Source organism: Gavialis gangeticus, unplaced genomic scaffold (assembly GCF_001723915.1).
Source record: "Gavialis gangeticus isolate Ggan-Ray unplaced genomic scaffold, GavGan_comp1, whole genome shotgun sequence".
In the NCBI taxonomy this organism is placed as follows: domain Eukaryota; kingdom Metazoa; phylum Chordata; order Crocodylia; family Gavialidae; genus Gavialis; species Gavialis gangeticus.
The window spans coordinates 24514826-24519612 of record NW_017728998.1 but is presented as its reverse complement, the minus strand read 5'-3'; the positions used below and the strand labels follow the sequence as shown (position 1 = coordinate 24519612).

At 38.6% G+C, this 4787-nt stretch overlaps 1 protein-coding gene across 7 annotated transcripts in view; it reads left to right on the top strand.

The window, feature by feature from the left end:
* Positions 1 to 4787, top strand: part of ZNF536 (zinc finger protein 536) — a 605226-nt gene that overhangs the window by 352193 nt on the left and 248246 nt on the right. The gene's annotated exons all lie outside the window — the stretch shown is intronic.

Here is a 4787-nt window from a genome sequence, read left to right as displayed (position 1 = left end):
CTTCTGCTAGGCACTGGCCAACAGTACAGGCCCAGGTTCAATTTTTTGGGATACTAAATTTTGGACAGTAAATTTATTTACTTTGGCTCAAGCCCCCACCCAATAATCTGGGAACACTAAATCAATTACTAGGGTGTCCCACATAAACAACCCCCCCCCCCCACAAGCAGTATAACCAAAACAGATTTAATAGAGAAAACAGAAGAATCTTTGCTCCCATGGAGAGGCTATATGTATGTGTGGGGAGTGACTGAGGCTCCAGACTGAGGCTTCACACACCGCACACTTCTGGGCTAGATTATACAGCCTGCTGAAACGAAAATTGCAGGAAAAACTCCAAAGGAACCAGGTTGATTAATGGCTACAGCCAGCCCAACACAGCCAACTAAAAGGAATACCAAAAGAAACAAGGCGGAAAGACCAAGCCTGCCTTCTAGGCCTGGGCTACAGGTGAGTTGCATCATAGCTGCATTGGGTTCAGAAATTTGCAAGTCTCAACCCTTGCCCCAAACTGGCAGGATTAGGAACTCCCAGGTTCCAACCCTGTTAAAGCTGCCAGGTTTAAATTCTGACCAGCAAACCCAAGGAACCAATGCTCTTTCCCCAGTATTAATCCCTTAAAACCTCAGAAGAGAGGGGAAAAAAGGGGGAAGAAAAGGAGGAGAAGAGTTCTCAGACACTGGGACAATTCTCCCTCTCTCTCCCCTCTGAGATTCCCTTTTTGCTATCTGCTACTCCTTCTCCCTAGAAAGATACATCACTTTTCTGCAGCTGCTGGCAGCTTCTTCTCCCCCAAATAACCCTACCTCCCCTTATATCCCTTTGCATGAGATCACCCTGGCCTTGTCCAGTTAGGGAGTGCCACACTGCAGTCTCTTTCCTAACCAATCAACCTGAAGAATCCTCTGCTTCCCCTGGCCAATGAGGGTTTTACATATTTTCCCCAGATGCAGGCCCCACTTGCTATGTGCTGAGCACATGGCCGGAACAACAGAGCCATCTTGTCCCCCCGCCACACACTATACAACCCAGTGTGTGAGGGGGGTATTCACCATAGGAAAGGGCATACCTAGATGACTGGGTGGTCATGTTGCCAATTCTGTTTACGGGATTATATAGCACTTGAGTGAAGTTTAAGTTTGATAGAGACAGAATCCACATTGTGCTCACCCAGAGTACAGAATTCATAGGAACCATGTTAGATTTTAGATCTGCATGATGTTTTCTCCCACAGGGGAGGTCCCAGACTATTGTGGGACTATTGTGGGTCCCAGACTATTTGACTCATCAGTCAAAACTATAGTAATTTATGATGTCAGCAGACAGGACAGAGCAAGGTCACCTCCGTTTTGTCAAGAAACCATTTGTCTCCAGCTCCAGTGCATTCTTTATCACATTGTACCAGTAGCCTTTCATCTACCAGGTCTCAAAAATTTCCCCCTTAACTACATAACATATGAAGTCAGTGCTTTCTGGTCTTTGGGAGAAGAACCCATGTGGAAAATTGTGTGAAGAAAAAAAGGTTATTTATCTTACACTAACTATGGTTCTTTTAAATGCATTGCTCACTTGGATCCGAGAGTCCCCTCTCCTCCTGTTCTGTGAATTCCTGTGGCTATAGATTTTTCATTGGCAAAGGAGGGAGACATTTGATGTCCGTCATGTTCTTGAATATACTGGGCCAGAAAGGAATCCAGGATGAAAGCTATAATAGAAACTGCTAGCCAAAATGAATCCAGTCTCATGTCCATGAAGTGTGTACACCCACAAAGAGAAGCTATATGGGCAACACAACTCAAATAACCATGGTTAATGTAAGATAGTCAACTGTTCTTTTTCCTCACAAAATTAGTGGGATTTTTATTTTTTTAATTATATCCTTATTTATTTATTTATTTTTGGAAATGGATCAGCTCAGAAACTTTGATTAAATTTGAAATAATTTTGCTCAGACAAACCTTATGTCCTTTTGGCTCATTACAAACTTTCCCACAAACTGGTACAGTTCAACCCAATTGCCAATTTCTGCTTAGCAAAGATCTTGAAGTGCATGGATAGGGAAGGGAAGTTGAAGGTTAGGATTGATATTTATTGGTAAAGCTGCATGAAACAGCTTTCTTAATGCCTTAATACCCACTCTGCCATAATAATTCTTTTGTTTTACAGATTTATTTTCCTTTTTAACATTCACTCATATACGCTCATTTTTTCCTTAGCCTTTTAGGCACTGCTTTAATCAGTGCAGTTGTTATGGGGTAGTAGTTGTGATGTAAGCGCATGCTACAGTTAAGGGAGTGCTTAAGTGTTTTAGCAAATAGGGATAGTTTGCTGAGTCAGTACTTTAGTGAGCAGAGATGTGGGCTGGGGTCTGAGAGGAGCAGACAGCAACCGTGAACTTATAGTTTCATTGATTCAAATAAAAGGACTTAGATGTAAAGCTATTCATTCAGGTAGCAGCGGCCTCCAGCACTTCGGTGGGCTTTGTAAGCAAAGTAATTCAAAAGAAAAGCCCTCAGCCCAGCTTTAAAGTCTTAGGAATGTGTTCACTGTGGGAATAAAAAGTTCTTATAGGTAAGGCCCTGTTAGAGGAAAGCCTTTAGAGCTATCTACTGTATGTCTACTTAAATCTAAGGGAAAGCTCTTCAGACCACCCACATCTTTCTCTGCTTCATTGTTGTTTTCAGTTTGCTTTTTCAGAGGGATTAGTGCTAGAGTAAACTCCATAGTCTCACTGCCTCAAAAAAATTCAATTTTGCATAAAGTGAAAATTAGACTCTTAAATCTGCAAGGCGGGCTGTTTATCTTACAAATTTATTCTTTTTTATTGGGCCACACATATTCTAGATAGAAAGATAAAAGGGAAATGGATAACAGGCCATCATTTAGAGTGACATATAGCAAAACATAACTAGTAGTCTTGCTCTGTAAATTTATCCTGAGTGGCTTGTTAGCTTTATCTATATATTTATCTATAATGTCCACACAATATTTATTGAAAATTAAACTAAAATCTCTCAGTATCATCATGCATACTGTATTTTGTACTTCACAGCCTCAGAAATGCTTTTTCCCAAAGTAGTTCTGGACACTATCTTATATAACTTTCCTGTTACATGCTCCTTACGAAATAGTAGAAAACCAGCATCCCTTGAGGAAATTGGAAATATAGGATAGTACCAATATTTGTCTGCTTGTTATTGAAAAGCAGCATATAATCTGCATTATGTTACTTTTAAATACTTGTGAATAATTCAAAACGACAGCTACTGCCCTTCTAATTTAAATGTTGTGTTTAACTTTGCAAGTTTCAAGCAGAACTTAAAACTTTTACAGAATATTAGTCAGGCATGGGTTTATTGCAGAATACTATCCTTTTTAACTTAAAATGATCTTTGCAATGATCTTTGCATTTATATGGCTGTGTGTATTCCCAGTGGCTATGCTAAATATATTTCAAACATAGATATATCTGGCTTTTCACAAAGAAATTATATTTTTATCTAATCAGGTACATTGGAAAAAACTAGCTGGGGATTTAGAACTTTTGAGTTTTGTTACCTAATTATTAGATTCTCATAATGCTTTCAACTGTGTTAGGTAAGAGCGTTTTGTTGTTGCAATTAAAAATTTAATTGTTAAGGCTATTCACGTATGTCTCTAGCTGTTCTCTCATTTTCACTCTCACTGTGTCTTCAGTACACCCCTATCTGAGACTGCTTCAAAAAAGTGACGGTGTTCACCATAGTTTAGCATATAGTTATAATATCTACAGTTGTTCCCCTTTTCAGTAATATGGTATTTATGTCCATGCTAATGTATATATCCTTTTTATTAGTCAAGTGTTTACATACTTTTGTTTTGTCCATCACTTCTAAGTAAAGAACAGCACCATGTAAGTTAGATTTCATTTTCTAGCAGCATAACAAATACTTTAATCAATAGTTTATCGGGAAAATTATCAAGATTTAAATATGTGCTTCCTGTTAATATCATTGGGTATCACATAGCTCAACTTCTGCATGTAACTTTGAAAATGTGTCTCTGTGTATTGTGTTTCTAGGTTGTGACAATATTGTTATTCCATTTCTGCACTTACCATCCTATTGTCTGATGTATGCTGATGTACATATGCCACATATTAAAGGGAACTCTTCATAAATGCTAGATAATATTTGGGATACATGATTGGTTTGAATAAAGACTTAAAAAAATACCCTATGTTTTTTGTAATTTTTGGTCAGTCCTTTGCCTAAATTGTAACCCACTTTGTTCAGAACCTACTTGAATGGTAACTTGTTAGTTTGTTCCAAGTGGCTGAAAACAACCAGATTTTTTAAATCTGAAGATGATAATGGTGTCCTAGGCACAAGAGCCATTGTAATAAGATGCAATGTGTAAGTGCAGCCTTGTATGTCAAGAAAGAGAAACAAAGCAGTTGAATATTGCTTAGTGGTTGTGGGAAAGACAGTTCTCTTCAGCTGGCCTGCTTGTCCTCTGCTGTTTCCTGATATTAGGCCTCAAAAAATCTCATGCAGCCAAACTCCATTGGTGGAAAGCCCAGGGAGAAAATTGGCATAGTCTGTGTGCAGGAAAGGAGATAATGCCCACAAGACTGTCACTGCAGTCTTCCCCATTATCACCACAACTGTACTGCTGTTTTTGTTTTTAAGATACGAATACAAACTTTTTAAAATCTAAAAATGTACAGCTCTTTTACAATAATTAGAAATTAACCAGCTTCAACACAATAACATTTTAAAACTTTTTTTTTGCCGGGGGGGGGGGGG